General features: G+C 31.8%; 1 pseudogene; it reads right to left on the bottom strand.

The window, feature by feature from the left end:
• Window positions 1-4,299: 4,299 nt before the first annotated feature.
• Window positions 4,300-13,232, bottom strand: LOC110646755 (L-type lectin-domain containing receptor kinase V.9-like; annotated as a pseudogene).
• Between the last annotated feature and the right edge of the window lie 4,022 nt (window positions 13,233-17,254).

The raw sequence follows: 17,254 nt of genomic DNA, 5'->3' as shown, positions 1-17,254 counted from the left end.
CTTAGAAAATATTAATAAACTGTTATAATTAAATTGCAATAATCCTCATCTACTCTTCATTAACTGAAATATATTTGTAATAATTTCATTGTTAATAATTACAAATATATCTCTTTCAATGTAAATCACCAAATAATCATTTAGTAGCTCGTCACCCATTCTATTATAAAGTAAACTTTTTATAATATTCATTGCAGAAAAAGCTCTTTTTACTGTGGTTGTAGCAATTAGCAAGATTAATAATAATTTGACTAATAAATATATCAAAGGAAAAACAATATGCTTTCTTGTAGCAACTATCTTCTGAGCAAGACCTACAATTTCACTCACTTCAGAAAATTTCTCATCCATATGCATATCAAAGTCAAAGTTTTCAAGTTGAGATTCAAGTTCAATTAGAGCAGTTGGAGAAAATTCACATGGATAAAATTTTGCAAATTGAATCAATTTGCCCATGTCGAATGCAGAAAATAAGTCCTTAGGATCAAGACATGCCATATATAAAAGTAAATTTGTATTCATTTTATCAAATCGATTATTAAGTTCTTCAAATTGTCTATCAATTACATAATAAAATAACTTAACATAATAGTTATAAAAATTTGTCATTTCTTCACTTCTAAGCCTTGATCTATCTCTAGCTCTACAGACGTCCTCCATATCATTAGTTTATCTAAATCATTAGTTTTTCAGGAGCACGTAAGGCAGTTTTTAGGCTTGTCTTTTGTCTTTAAGCACTTCGCTTCAATTAACAAACTTTTTTTTTTTTGTTAAATTAAGATACCAAACTCTTATCTTTAAAAAAGAAAAAAGAAAAAAGAAAAAACTATTAGTCCAGCAATCGGAAAAACTGGGCATTAAATTTGCATCAAGTTTGATAGAACACCAATGGAAGAAGGGAAGTGTCATATAAAATGACAAAATAATGGAATTGATTAAGATTTCCTTGCATTTTCTTTTCCATGCATGCTCATAATTTTCTTGACAATTAAGTTACCTTGTAATTGAACTTTCATTGCCATATTTCTTCCCCAATCAAAATCATAAAAACTAATATGTGTCAATCTTCTCTTCCACGTGATAAAGAGGGTTATAAAATAATCATGAATGATAACCAGGGCTATCAATACCTAATCATCATCAAGTCCAGCGATTACTTGTAACCATAAATAATTTTAAAGAAAAATCTTAACGATTCACTTGAATGATTGAGTAAGAAGTTTGTAATTCTAAGAAATATAATTTATTAAAATTTGATGATCAACGTATTTGAATAAAAAACTTATTATTTATAATAGAAGAAACATAGCTTCAATTAATTCTACATATTTGACTAAAATATTATTTATTTATAATAGATGAACCATACCTTCAATTAATTCCTAGCCCCAATAAAATATAATCCGTCTCTCCAGTATAATTTAAAGAAGGTTGAGCAAATATATATATATATATATATATATATATATATATATATATATATATATATATATATATATATATATATTTTGAATTCCACCTTATAGAATCATATTATGAAGAAAGAATACTTACACATAAAGATGCTGATGCGGCTAAGCCCAATCTTGAAATAATATCGTTTAGAAATTACAATTTTATAAGAATTTAATTTAATTTAATTTAATTTAATTTTTAATTAATTTTTATATTAAAAATAAAAATTTAATTTTTTAATATAAAAAATTTATTTAAAAAAAATTATGCAAAAATTTAGTTGAATACATGCGAACCAATAATGCAAATGCAACTCAAAATTATTATTTATTGTCAGAGAAATTCTTTTAATTTAGACTTAATTTATTATAAATTAAAGATACAAAATATGTAATGAGACTTATCTATTAAATATATAAATTTCATATATTTATATATTGAATTCATTATTAGATTAAACGAGGCAAATTTTTCTCATATTCTCATATATTTCCATAGTATTAATTTGTAATTGATCATCAAATTTTTGGTCGCCTTTTTATATTATTTATATTTAAATGGGAGACTATTTATTTCCCTTTTCATATTGTTGCTTATCTTTTGCAGTTCTTTAAATTGCGAAGATTTTTCAGTAAATTATCTTCGTTGCTTTCATCTCCAATAATTACTCAATCCTTTCTCACAGGTCCCAATCAGAAAATTATTGTTGGCCAATCATAATACATCAACAAAATATATATATATATATAACAAAATCCATAAAACATTTAGTAAATAAAGTAATAAAAAACTATAATAATTTTACACTGATTAAATAAATTATGACAAAACTTCTGCAATGAATATTACATAATTATAATTTTGATTAGAATATCAATTCTATTATTCAAGAAATAAAATCAGTCTTCGTACGCAGTGTTATACTAAATAATTGCATAAAATTTATAAACTTAAAAGTCAAAAAAATGATTATAAATCCTTAATACCTAACCTAAATAATATAATAATATAAGATTAAAAAATAATAATCATTAAAATTAAAAAATATAAAAAAATTAATAAAATAACAAAATAAATATATTAAGCCAAAAATAAATATACAATTAAGTTATTCAAAATTTATATAAAAGTTAGAGATTATTGGTTTTGTCGTAGATATATCTTCGAAAAAAAAAAAACTCGCAAATATATAAATAAAATAATTCTTTTAATTTGAATGATATAAAGTATAGAAAGTTAGATGAAAGGAACAACAAAGAAAAAGAAAAGATACTGTGCCCAAAAAAAGAGAGAAAGAGAAAAAATATAAAATTAATTTGAAAATAAGACTAATTAATAAAATATTCTAATTATTTTTAATTTTATTTAAAATTTTATTTGATTTTGTTAAAATCGTAAAATTAGTATTAGTTTTATTTTATTTATTTAAATTAGTCAAAATTAAAATGCAATTGTAATAATGTCATTAAAGATTTCAATAATTTTTTTTAATTTATTATATTGAATAATAATTTGAGAATATAAAATTATTTATTTTTATTCTTAATAAAAATGAAATAAATGAAAATCTGTTTATATATAAAAATAAATTTTAAGTTTGATTAAAACTATATTTTTATCAACATAAATAAATAAAAAAGTGATTATTTGCTTGAATTAGATTAAAAATTCAAATTCTTTATTTTAATACTTAGTTAATCCTAAATTTTTATTTCATTATATATTTAAATTTTTAGTAATATTTTTGTAATTATGTTAATTAAATAATTAATTTTTTAATAATAATTTGAAGATTTTTTTTCTCTAATTATTCCCCTCTTTTCCAGTTATATATATGTACGTATAATTGAAAATTTAATACAATTTTAAAATTATAATTTTATAAATTTAAAACAATTAAAATAAATTAATAAGAATAATATTCCATGTTTAATATTTTTTATTAATTTTATTGAAACAAATTAAATAATTTTATTAAATTAATAATAGTTATAGGATTATAATTATATTATTATTATATTAATAACTATGATATGTTTTTTAGTATAATTAGAATTATTATTACAATAATATTAAAATTTTAATTTATAAATTATTGTAATATTAGAAATTGAGATTATTTGGTATTTAGTGACCAATATTTCCTCACTAAAAGTTATTTGTTACAATATAATATATTGTAGAATTTGCATCATTAAGTATTTAGGAACAAATTTTTTGTCGCCAAAAATTTAGCAGTGATAATATTTGTAAGCCACTAATTGTTCAAATTATTATCGACATTTTTTTTTATCACTGAATAGCATTAGCGATGAATTTATATGAATTAGTAGCAATAACATATTATTGATGACAAATTATTTATCTATCACTACAATTTTTTTTTTGTATTTTTAAAATAATAGATACATTAATAATATTTTTATTTCTTAATTTATTTGATTATTTTTTATAAGATTTCATATTTAATTGAAGTTAAAAATAAGTAGGATTTAGAATTTTAAACTTATATGAACTCTAAAAATTAGGAATTTTAAATTTATACAAATCTTAAAATTAATTTAAATAATAAAAATATAATTATAATTATTTTTAAGAATAAAGGCAATTTAAGTAAAGTTAATTTTTCTCCTTCATACATGTATATGTAAATATAAATATAGATCAATAAGCTTGCACACACACACATATACAGACTAATTTTTTTTTTTGTCTACTTGATTGACTACACATGGTAGCAAATATAGCTCAAATGATGAACTCAAATCTCTGACTCGTGAAAACTATGAGCACTTCTTAAAAGCATTTCAAAATAGCTAGCTGGTTCTCTCTGTATTGGCATAATCAATGTCCCACTAAAATTAGTGATTCAGTGATTATTAGGGATGGCATAGAACCATGTGAAATGGCATGACTATCAGACTCTCCCCTGTACTTTAATTCTTGAATACGAGTATCAAAATTTTCAAGGAGAAAAGCATCGCCTTTCAAGTATATTAGAACTTGTAACATCTTTGGCCTAATTTTTGCAAGATTATGTGAGCAAATTATTTGTCCAAGTTTCAAAACTAGTTCAACCTCCTCTGCATTGAAATTTTTGTTGAGTTTTGAATCTCTAGTACTCAAGATCTTCCCTTCTCTCAAACATTCATATACCCAGTTTTCCATAATCACCTCTTTTGGTGATGCATGCGGCTCTACTGGCCTTCTACCGCAAGCAACTTCCAAGCAAAAACCCCAAATGGATAATATAAGTGCTTATAGTTGCCTTGCCACTTTTAGCAAGCTCTGGTGCAATGTAGCCCCAAATGCTGACTATATGAGCATCGTGTGCATGTTTGCTATATCATGCAAGCCCAAAATTATCCAATTTTCCATTTAATTCACCATCTAATGACACATTGTTGATCTTGATATCTCTATGAACTGTAACTATTTCTCTTTCTTCATGCAGTTAAGTAAGCGTTGAAGTTATATCTTCGATGATTTTAAATCTTTGATTTCAATTAAGAATAATCTCTGGCTTGTTAAATAGGAATTTGTCAAGACTGCCATTAGGCATATAATCATAAGCCAAAAGAAGCTCACCTTTGCTTCGACGGTAACCAACCACCCAAACTAAATTGGAATGTTGCAACCGACCAATTGTGCCAATTTTCACAATAAATTCTCTGATTTCTTGTTTGGAATTGTGAGATATTCTCTTCACAACCACAAGGGCATTTGACATAAGCAATGCCCCTTTTTAAACCTTTCCAAATCCTCTTTTATAGAATCTTCCTCTTCCTAAAACCATTGGTGGCTACAAAGAGCTCCTCGTATGAGAACCTATGACATCCAAAATCAACCTACCAGTCTTCAACTATCTCTGTGAACTTGGCCTTCTTTGTAACAGCCCGATCCTTCTCCGGTTAGTATTGTTCGCTTTGGCCCATGGGCCTCACGGATTTGTCCCTTGGAAGGTTTCATTCCCAAAAGCGCGCTGACCAGGTGAGGAAGGCTCCCACATATATGGCCCAAATCTTTTCTTCCCGTTTCCGATGTGGGACACGAAGTTTCCACCCCAGTGCGTAGCTGGTTGAACAAGCATGTCCCAACCCCATCCCTGGGTCATGACAAGCCCACCAGCTTGTAGCCTGGTGCGTCCTCGCACCACACACCGTACTAGAGGGAGTCCAGCTCTGATACCACTAAATGTGACACCCCTTACCTGTCTATAGTATAGCCGAGCAAGAAGTGCCACATTCGGTGCCGGAGCACCCTATCTTGTTTTATCATATCTATTGTAAACTTTTTAAGTCATTTAAAACATGTATTCTATGTGTAGAAATTTTTTTTTTTTTTATATCTTATTTATGTGGAGACCCGGACAGAGCCTCCCTTATTTTATTAGCATCTAGTGGATTCCACTAATCACCTGTTAACATGTTCATATTCATTTTACACATTTCCATATCATATTCTCATGTATCATATCATTTACAATTATTTATGAGATCTCAAAATGAAGTATTATCTATTGCATTCATATAGAAATTCACAGATAATAAATTACAAGTTTTCATTTCAATCTCAAAGTTTAATTACAAGTCCAAAATGAAATACATCATAAACTAGTAATTACATCATGACTAAACATAATGAACCAAAATACTAGTCTATACATGGGCCCTACCAAAATACAACAGACCGGTGAGGTGACTCTGGACAATGGCAGATCTGATCAAAGCTCACGGTGTACTCACTGGTGTCTGCCGCGTCGCATACGATCTCCAAGACCTACGCGATGGAAAACCAACGCGCTAAGCATAACGCTTAGTGGTGCATAATTTATAATAACAATAATTTAATAATTTGAAATAATATATGCAACTCATAATTTCTGGGTATTTTACATTTTTATTGCTCTTTGGAAATAATTAACATTATTGGGATCTTTTATGATTACTTATTGTATTTTAAGTCTTAATTATTTTTATTTTTTTTTTCAGTGCCCAAGAAAACCTATAACAAATTATAAAAGTTGGATGTACGGGTGTATACTGGTTAGACAGCCATATGTCTATCCAGTATACGTCTGTCAGGCACGAGGCCAGCTGTCGGGCACGAGGCCCGCTGTCAGGCTTGTAAAGCCAGAAATAAAGTAGGCATATAGCCTGTAGAACAATCATACCAGACATATATTGTCAGTTCATGATTTTCTCGGTAGGCAGTACTGTTATCTGTAGTCCCTAATTGGTATACCAATTTATCCAACTAAATAAATAAGTCTAGGTATACTATGGGCAATTAAATATTTTTAATTAATTTAGCACTATTCACTATTACTATTATCTAGTACTGTTCATTGGTACCATAAATTTCATATTAATAGGACATTAGTCCTAATTTACATATTCATATCATTTTTAATATTAAATTTTCCTTATGAGTATTTTAATTATCCTATATAGCATTTTTCCCATGAACCTTTCTTTAGGTTCATGTTGATGTGTTATCCTTATCTAGGAATTTGACTAGGTTGGGATGTCTATTTAGTCACAATTCCTTCATAACAATTGCTCCTCTATGTTTAAACTTGAATTTTAGTTTTTGAATCACTGAGTTTGGGGTTATAGAACTCAAGTTATGGTCAAAATACCAAAGGAATAGTATTTTGGGACATTTTCTGGGTTAGCCAAATTATGCTAACAATTTGAATTGGTTAAAGGCAAAACTGGGTTAAGTGGTCTTCATGAAAAGTGTAGCCCTATGTCTAAACTTTCCATGGTTAAAATTTTAGGTCATTTGGACATGTATAGAGAGAGTTATGACCAAATGAACACGTACTGTTTATTTGGTCATTTTCTGGGTTGGCAGTTTTAGTGACCCAACTTGTGCTAACAATTTGAATTGGTTAAAGGCAAAACTGGGTTATGTGGTCTTCATGAAAAGTGTAGCCATATGTCTAAAATTTCCATGGTTAAAATTTTAGGTCATTTGGACATGTATAGAGAGAGTTATGACCAAATGAACACGTACTGTTCATTTGGTCATTTTCTGGGTTGGCAGTTTCAGTGACCCAACTTGTGCTAACAATTTGAATTGGTTAAAGGCAAAACTGGGTTATGTGGTCTTCATGAAAAGTGTAGCCCTATGTCTAAACTTTCCATGGTTAAAATTTTAGGTCATTTGGACATGTATAGAGAGAGTTATGACCAAATGAACACGTACTGTTCATTTGGTCATTTTCTGGGTTGGCAGTTTCAGTGACCCAATTTGTGCTAACATTTTGAATTGGTTAAAGGCAAAACTGGGTTAAGTGGTCTTCATGAAAAGTGTAGCCCTATGTCTAAACTTTCCATGGTTAAAATTTTAGGTCATTTGGACCAGTATAGATAGAGTTATGATCAAATGAACACGTACTGTTCATTTGGTCATTTTCTGGGTTGGGTTGCAGGGAAATCCGAATTTGGGCAGTATTTAGGTCAAGTTTTGGACAGAATTTGGGCATGATTTCTTCATAGAAAATGAGCTATTTTGGGTCTAGTTTCACCTCCAATTGGCCTCATACCAACTGGGGTCACACAATTTTATTTATGGCCTAAAATGTACACTGCCCTCAACAAACACAACCTGCAGAAAATTGACACTTCCAAAACTCAACCTCCTCCAACTTCCTTGCTTCAATTTGCATGCAATACACTTCTATAAGCAACAATCTCATCCCAATAGATCAATTTCAACATTTTACACAAAGTCCTCAACATTTACACAAACCCTAGTTTTCAAAGTTTCAAATTTACACAAACACTACACAATCAAACACCCAAACATTTCAACTAATTACACATTCTCATAGAACCATTTTTCATCACTTAAAAGCAATAAATTTCAAGTTCCATGGCTGCCAAAAATTCAAGGGTTCTTTCCTCTAGATTTTCTTTTTGTTTTAATGGTATTTATGCTTAGCTAAACATGCTTTTCATGTTTAATAAAGAGAAGAAGAGAGATTAGTGCACTAACCTCTTCTGACCCACTTCAAACTTTAATCTTTCTTCTTCTTATGGGTATCTAAAGCTTCCTTATGGTGTGGGCTAAATTTTTTGTGAAGGGGTCTATGGGTTTTGGTGAGTGAAAGCTTGGGAAATCAAGCTTTAAGCTTGATAACAATGGTGGGGAGGGAGAGAGCAAGGGAACGGCAAGGAGAAAGAGAGAAGAGGAAGAAGAATGGTTGGTGGGGTTTTGTCTTCTTGTGTCTATTTATATACATTTATGTGTACTTTATTTTTTTTTAAATTTCATAAATCTATTTCCTTTCTTTTCTTTTCTTTCCTTTTCTTTTCTTTTCTTCTTCTTTCTCTTCTCATTTTTCAAATTCAAATTCATAAAATTAATTTATGTTAATTATTCTATTTCCAAATTTTAATTTGACATTTAAGTCAAAATTCACCTCTAGGGGTGAAATGACCAAAATGCCTTTCATGGTGCTCATCGGATTATTTTTATTTTATTATTATTTTTTTTATACCAATTAATAAATTCTTTAAATTTTATTTTATTTCTCAAAATTTTTCCTATATTTTTTTTTAATATTTATTTCATTAATTTATGCCTCCTCACTATAGTTTAGGTGTAGTTCCAGACATTTTGACTGTCCAAACAGATATGAGTCGTCGAACGATGAATTGTATGGACTACCTATGGTGAGGGCGTTACAATTCTTCCCCTCTAATAGAAATTTCGTCCTCGAAATTTACCTAATGTGAAGAGCTGAGGGAACTGCTGCCTCATCGTCTCCTCGCTCTCCCATGTCGCTTCTTCCGTGTTGTGGTGTCTCCACAAGACTTTCACTAGTGGGATCCTCTTATTTCTGAGTTCTTTCACTTCCCGTGCCAAGATTCTAACTGGTTCTTCTTCATATGTCAAATCAGGTTGCACAATTATCTCCTCTGCTGAAATGACATGTGAAGGATCTGATCTGTATCTCCTGAGCATCGACACATGGAATACACTATGGATCTTGTCCAGCTCAGGTGGTAAAGCTAGCCTGTAGGCTACTGGACCCACACGCTCAATGACATCGTATGGACCAATAAACCTAGGGCTCAACTTACCCTTTTTACCAAATCTTAGCACTTTTTTCCAAGGTGATACCTTTATAAACACCTTCTCGCCAACCTCATACTCTATATCCTTTCTCCTCAGGTCGGCATATGACACATGCATCCAAGGCGACCTTCAAAATCTCTTTGATGAGTTTCACTTTCACCTCAGTCTGTCTCACTAAATGGGCCCACTATTTTCTCCTCACCCATTTCTGGCCCAAAGATAAGGGAGTTCTACATCTCCTCCCATACAACGCTTCATATGGAGCCATTTTTATACTGGCTTGGTAGCTGTTGTTGTAAGCAAACTCTACCAAAGGAAGATACTTCTCCCAACTTCCTTCAAAATCAATGATGCAGCTTCTCAACATATCCTCCAATACCTGAATCACCCGTTCTGACTGTCCATCCGTCTGTGGATGAAAAGCCGTACTGAAGTGTAGTCGAGTGCCTAAAGACTCCTGTAGCCTCTTCCAAAACCTCGAAGTAAATCTCGGGTCTCGGTCAGATATGATCGATGTTGGCACTCCATGTAGCCGGACTATCTCATCTATGTAAATTTCTGCAAATCTCTCTAATGAGTAGCTGGTTCTAACTGGTAGGAAATGAGCTGACTTGGTCAATCTATCCACAATCACCCATATAGTATCATGCTTCCTCTGTGTCAATGGTAGCCCAGTCACAAAATCCATGGTAATGCGGTCCCATTTCCATTCTGGTATGGATATAGGTTGCAACAACCCTGATGGAACCTGATGCTCAGCCTTAACCTGCTGGCATGTCAAACATCTAGTCACAAAATCACCAATCTCTTTCTTCATTCAATGCCTCCAATAATGTGTTTTCGTGTCTTGGTACATCTTGGTACTTCACGGTGCATAGCATGGAAGCTCTCATGCGCCTTCTTTAAGATATTCTTCTTGATTCCTCATCTCTTGGTACACATATTCTGCTTTATAGTATGTGCACCCATCTCCTTTCAACTCATAATCGCCTCCTTCCCTCTTGAGTTCTGCCCATAACAGTTAGCAACTTTTCATCCCTTAACTGTGCCTCTTGTATTTGCTGTAACAAACTTGGCTTTACACACAACTCAGCCAAAAGTACCCCATCCTGTGCTAAAGACAGTCGAGCATTCAATGCTCTCAAAGCCATCATGGACTTCCTGCTTAGGGCGTCAACCACTATATTTGCTTTCCCAGGATGGTAGTCGATCACACAGTCATAGTCTTTAAGGAATTCAATCCATCTCCTCTGTCTCAGATTGAGTTCCTTCTGAGTTGGCAAGTACTTTAGACTCTTGTGATCAGTGTAGATGTAACACTTCTCACCATATAGGTAATGCCTCCATATCTTCAATGCAAATATTATTGCCGCCAATTCCAGATCATGAGTTTGGTAGTTCTTTTCATGTGGCCTTAGCTGTCTAGAAGCATAGGCTACTACTTTCCCTTCCTGCATTAGAACACACCCAAGCCCATTGTGAGAGGCATCACTATAGATCACATAGTCTTTCTCTGACTCTGGCTGTGTCAACACCGAGCTTCGTAAGCATAGCCTTTAGCTTCTCAAAACTGGTTTGACATTTTTCATTCCAGTCAAACTTTGCATTCTTATGCAAGAACTTAGTCGAATGCTGCTATAAGGGAAAATCCCTTCACAAATCTCTGTAGTATCCAGCTAACCCCAAAAAGCTTCTGACTTCTGTTACATTTTTGGGAGGCTTCCATTCAACTATTGCTTCAATCTTCCTTGGATCTACCACGATTCCATCTCACGACACAATGTGTCCAAGAAAGGATATCTCATCTAACCGTAAGTCACACTTGGATAACTTGGCATACAACCGCTTTCTCGCAGTTGTCTAGTACTACTCTCAGGTGTTCATCATGCTCTTCCCGGTTCTTAGAATACACCAAGATATCATCTATAAAGACCACAACAAACCGATCCAAGTAGGGATGAAAGATGCGGTTCATTAGGTCTATGAAAGCTGCTGGTGCATTTGTTAGCCCAAATGGCATCACTAGGAACTCATAGTGTCCATACCGGGTCCTGAAAGCAGTTTTAGGAACATCTGTCTCCTTCACTCTCAACTGGTGATAGCCTGATCTGAGATCTATCTTGGAGAATACTCCAGCTCCCCTCAACTGATCAAATAGGTCATCTACCCTAGGTAAAGGGTATTTGTTTTTCACAGTCACCTTATTCAGCTGCCGGTAGTCTATACATAGCCGAAGGGTACCGTCCTTCTTCTTCACAAATAGCACTGGTGCTCCCCAGGGTGACACACTAGGGCGTATGAAGCCTTTGTCTAGTAGCTCCTGTAACTGAACTTTCAACTCTCTCAGTTCAGTAGGTGCCATCCTATATGGACCAATGGACATTGGTGCAGTTACACGGGGATCAGCCCCACCACCTTCTTGTGTACATTGTGGTAGACCCCACAGAGGAAAGTGCAGATTGTTGACAGGTGGATGTTTCAGATGTGGGTCTACGGATCACTTCCTGGCCCGGCCCATTAGTGATATTGTCCGCTCTGGGTCGAAGCCCTCACGGTTTTACAACGCGTCAATAGGGGTTAGGAACCTCCATCTTATAAACCCAGCATCTCTCCCGTGTTTTGTCGATGTGGGATTTGCCTAGGGTGTTACAATCCACCCCCCTTATGGGACTCAGCGTCCTTGCTGAGGTTTGCCCCACCATCGTTCAAGGTTGCACGCGGAGCGGCTCTGATACCACAAAAGTAATGGCCCGGCCCACTAGTGATATTGTCCGCTCTGGGTCGAAGCCCTCACGGTTTTACAACGCGTCAATAGGGGTTAGGAACCTCCATCTTATAAACCCAGCATCTCTCCCGTGTTTTGTCGATGTGGGATTTGCCTAGGGTGTTACAATCTTTCTCCTCCATATAAGGGTGAAAGTGACTATTATTGCCACCAGAGTCACTCCTGTCATGGATAATCCAACTATCAATGCTATTTTTCCCTTTCTGGTTATCGCTTTACCAAGTAGAGATTGAACGCTGGATAGATCAAGTTCTTGAGCTTGCTCATCAAATTGGATGCTCCAACCTAGAACATAACGAGTCTGATCTAGTTGGTCTGTGGAGGAGGAAAAACCCACAAACATTCGATCCAAGATGACCGGTGAGATATCAATATCCAAAGAAAAAAGTGGAAGGCTAGGCTTGCTTGTATGAATTGGAGACAACGTAATATTAAGTTGATTCCTAATGGCATCATATTCCACCTGAACCTGAGTTAGTTCCCCGCTTGCAAGACTCAGGTTCTTGGATTCTCCATATTCACTTAGGAAATAACCTGCAGGAGCTGATTTGACAGATATTAAGCTGTTGATGTCGATGTCAACATGATTATCATTGATATCATTGAATTTTTTGTTTTGGAACGTATCAAGCTCAATTACAATAATATGATTAGATGATAGTCAATTAGATGTCTGGTTCAGTATTCCAAAAAATAGCCCTGATCCAGGCAATTCTTTTAAAGAAGCAATAAAAAAGGACATGCCTTGACCAAAGAATTTCGAATTCTCGTGGGAAATAGCAAATATAAAGGTGGTAGAGAAAGAAAGCACACTATTCTTGAAGTTCAGGGGCTAAGCATAAAAGGCATGGCCAATTCCTGATGAAGTTTTATTAGTGAGCTAGAAAAGACCATAAGGCATGACCAGTGATTGAGCCAGGAATTCAATTGTGAGGGTCCAATTAAAATATGTGATTTGTAAAAATAATATACATAAACAAATATAATTTGACAAGTGGATTGCTTAGAAAATATTAATAAACCGTTATAATTAAATTATAATAATCCTTGTTTATTCTTCATTATAATATTTATCATAAAAAAAGCTCTTTCCACTGTGGTTATAGCAACTGGCAAGATTAATGATAATTTGGCTAAAAAATATACCAAAGGAAAAACAATATCCTTTCTTGTAGCAACTATTTTCTGAGCAAGACCTACAATTTCACTCACTTTAGAAAATTTCTCATCTATATGCATATCAAAGTCAAAATTTTCAAGTTGAAATTCAAGTTCAATTAGAGCAGCTGGAGAAATTTTACATGGATAAAATTTTGCAAGTTGAATCAATTTGCCCATATCGAATACAGAAAATGAGTCATTAGGATCAAGACATGCCATATGTAAAAGCAAATTTTTATTCACTTTATCGATTATTAAGTTCTTGAAATTGTCTATCAATTACATAATAAAATAACTTAACATGATAATTATGAAGATTTATCATTTCTTCACTTCTAAGCCTTGATCTCCCTCTAGCTCTATAGACATCTTCCATATCATTAGTTTATCTAAATCAATAGTTTTTCAGGAGCACGTAAGGCAGCTTTTAGGCTTGTCTTTTGTCTTTAAGCGCTTCACTTCAATTAACAAACATTTTTTTTGTTAAATTAAGATACCAAATTACTCTTATCTTTAAAAAAGAAAAGAAAAAAGAAAAAACTATTAGTCCAGCAATCCGAAAAACTGGGCATTAAATTTGCATTAAGTTTGGTAGAAAACCAATGGAAGAAGGGAAGTGCCATATAAAATGACAAAATAATGGAATTGATTAATGTTTCCTTGCATTTTCTTTTCCATGCATGCTCATAATTTTCTTGACAATTAAGTTACCTTGCAATTGATCTTTCATTGCCATTTTTCTTCCCCAATCAAAATCATAAAAACTAATATGTGTCAATCTTCTCTTCCACGTGATAATGAGTGTTATAAAATAATCATGAATGATAACCAGGGCTATCAATACCTAATCATCATCAAGCCCAGCGATTAGTTGTAACCATAAATAATTTTAAAGAAAAATCTTAACGATTCACTTGAATGATTGAGTAAGAAGTTTGTAATTCTAAGAAATATAATTTATTAAAATTTGACGATCAACGTATTTGACTAAAAAAATGATTATTTATAATAGAAGAAACATAGCTTCAATTAATTCTACATATTTGACTAAAATATTATTTATTTATAATAGATGAAACATACCTTCAATTAATTCCTAGCCCCAATAAAATATAATCTGTCTCTCCAGTATAATTTAAAGAAGGTTGAGCATATATATATATATATATATATATATATATATATATATATATATATATATATATATTATGAAGAGAAAATACTTACACATAAAGATGCTGATGCGGCTAAGCCCAATCTTGAAATAATATCGTTTAGAAATTACAATTTTATAAGAATTTAATTTAATTAATTTTTTAATTAATTTTTATATTAAAAATAAAAATTTAATTTTTTAATATAAAAAAATTATTTAAAAAAAATTATGCAAAAATTTAGATGAATACATCCATACCAATAATACAAATGCAACTCAAAATTATCATTTATTGTGAGAGATTCTTTTGATTTAGATTTAATTTATTATAAATTAAAAATATAAAATATGTAATAAAATCAACCTAATAAATATATAAATTTCATGTATTTATATATTGAATTCATGATAAATTGAACTAAACAAAATTTTCTCTTATTCTCATATATTCCTATACTATTAATTTGTAATTGATCATCAAATTTTTGGTCGCCTTTTTATATTATTCATATTTAAATAGGAGACTATTTATTTCCTTTCTCATATTGTTGCTTATCCTTTGCAGTTCTTTAAATTGCCAAGATCTTTCAGTAAATTATCTTCGTTGCTTTCAACTCCAATAATTACTCAATCCTTTCTCACAGGTCCCAATCAGAAAATTATTGTTGGCCAATCATAATACATCAACAATATATATATATATATATATATATATATATATATATATATATATATATATATATATAAAACAAAATCCATAAAACATATAGTAAATAAAGCAATAAAAAATTATAATAATTTGTCACTGATTAAATAAATTATGACAAAACTTCTGTAATGAATATTACATAATTATAATTTTGATTATAATATAAATTCTATTATTCAAGAAATAAAATCAGTCTTCATCACAGTATTATACTAAATAATTGCATAAAATTTATAAACTTAGAAGTCAAAAAAATGAATATTGATAAGTGCATAATTTATTAATTTTACTTTCATCACATTTAATGTTTCTAGGATATCTTTATGTCTAATTCAGTTGATTAAAGTATAATTATTTATTAGGCATATGTTTAGAGAGTTATTAAAATAATTGTGTTAAATGGAGAAATTGTTAGCATTAACATTAATTTAGCTCTTGCTGTATTTTTCAGGGTTTTGATGAAGTCCCAGAACATAGAAGTGTGGAAGGAAGCTTGGAAAGGTCGAAGGATTGAGAAGCGTTAAAGAAACAAAGTACACAGGTAGTGTAAACACAACCACAAACCCGTGTAACATTGTGCCAGAAGAAATCCAGAGAACCGAGAAAGAGACATAGTACACGGGCCGTGTAACTTGACCCGTGTAAATCTTGGAGACCCGTGTAACTTTCTGTGCTAGTACGAAACCTACCTACTCAGCTCCAGTAAGTTACACGGCCCTGGGCCGTGTAGTGATACACGGGCCGTGTATCCGTCGACAGTCAGTTTCTTAATTTTGCTCCAGTTGCAGTTTTTAATAGAGACTCTAAAAACCTAACCCTAGACCATTTATTATAAATAGAAGAGGCATCAGCCGACTCAAGGGATGAATTTTCAGACGCCTCCACACCTTTAGATCTGACGATTCAACAACCTCTCTATTCGTCTTTTAGAATTCTTCTTTATTTTTTCCTTTATTTTTCTGTAGGCCATGAACATGAGTGGCTAAGTTTTTAATTCAATTCAAGGGATTCAAGTTCTTTTGCTTGATTTGTGAGATTAGGTTCTTAATTTAATTTATATCTTTTTGAATATCTATTATTTTCTGATTTCTTTGTCTTTGATCTATTGAATGATTTGCTAAAAAGGCCTATTAGTTAATTGTTTGATGAGATCAATTGCTAGTTCATCTTCATAATCCGTAATTGTTGTGTAAGATTAAACATGAGTAGCAATTAGGTTTTATTGATTATGATCCCAGTTTTCGATAATAACCTAAGAAAACAATAGGGTAGATTAAATGATTTATGCTTCATAAATTGTTGTTCAACTTAACTACTTCCTTTTTCTAAAGCAGTTATTAATTTGAGGAGGATTGCTTAATACCAATTCAGTTAATAATTAGACTCAATAACAGTGCTGGGCTCGAATTGATGAGGATTGCTTAATACCAATTCAGTTAATAATTAGAGTCAATAACAGTGTTGGGAAGTCAGGGGTTTACCTCGCTGTTTGGTAAATCTACGTTAAGTATTCAATAAGAGATAATTGTCTTTCTTTTGTCTATGATCAAATCAATGCATTGGAATGCGAATTACCTTGGACTGAGGTTTGTTTAGATTGAGATTTTAATATTTAGTTCTTGAATTTATGATTTTTTCTGATTTTGTGTTACAAAACACCCCCCAATCTTTGTTTCCTTTGTTTCCTTTACATAACTGCACAAAAATCCAATAATTCAGTATCTAGGTTTCTACATGGATTTACCACTTACTGTAGAAAAATATTTCATAATTAGTGATTTTAGTTAATTTAATTTCTGGTGGATTCGACAACCCACCAAGAATTTTGGCACTCTGATTAAGACCAATAAATCCGTAGGATTCTTTGGCCCCACCCTTTTGAGGCCAAATTTGATTG

This window comes from Hevea brasiliensis, chromosome 3, assembly GCF_030052815.1.
Source record: "Hevea brasiliensis isolate MT/VB/25A 57/8 chromosome 3, ASM3005281v1, whole genome shotgun sequence".
Lineage (NCBI taxonomy): Eukaryota > Viridiplantae > Streptophyta > Magnoliopsida > Malpighiales > Euphorbiaceae > Hevea > Hevea brasiliensis.
The sequence above is the reverse complement of the archived record's forward strand: the minus strand, read 5'-3'. Positions and strand labels throughout refer to the sequence as shown.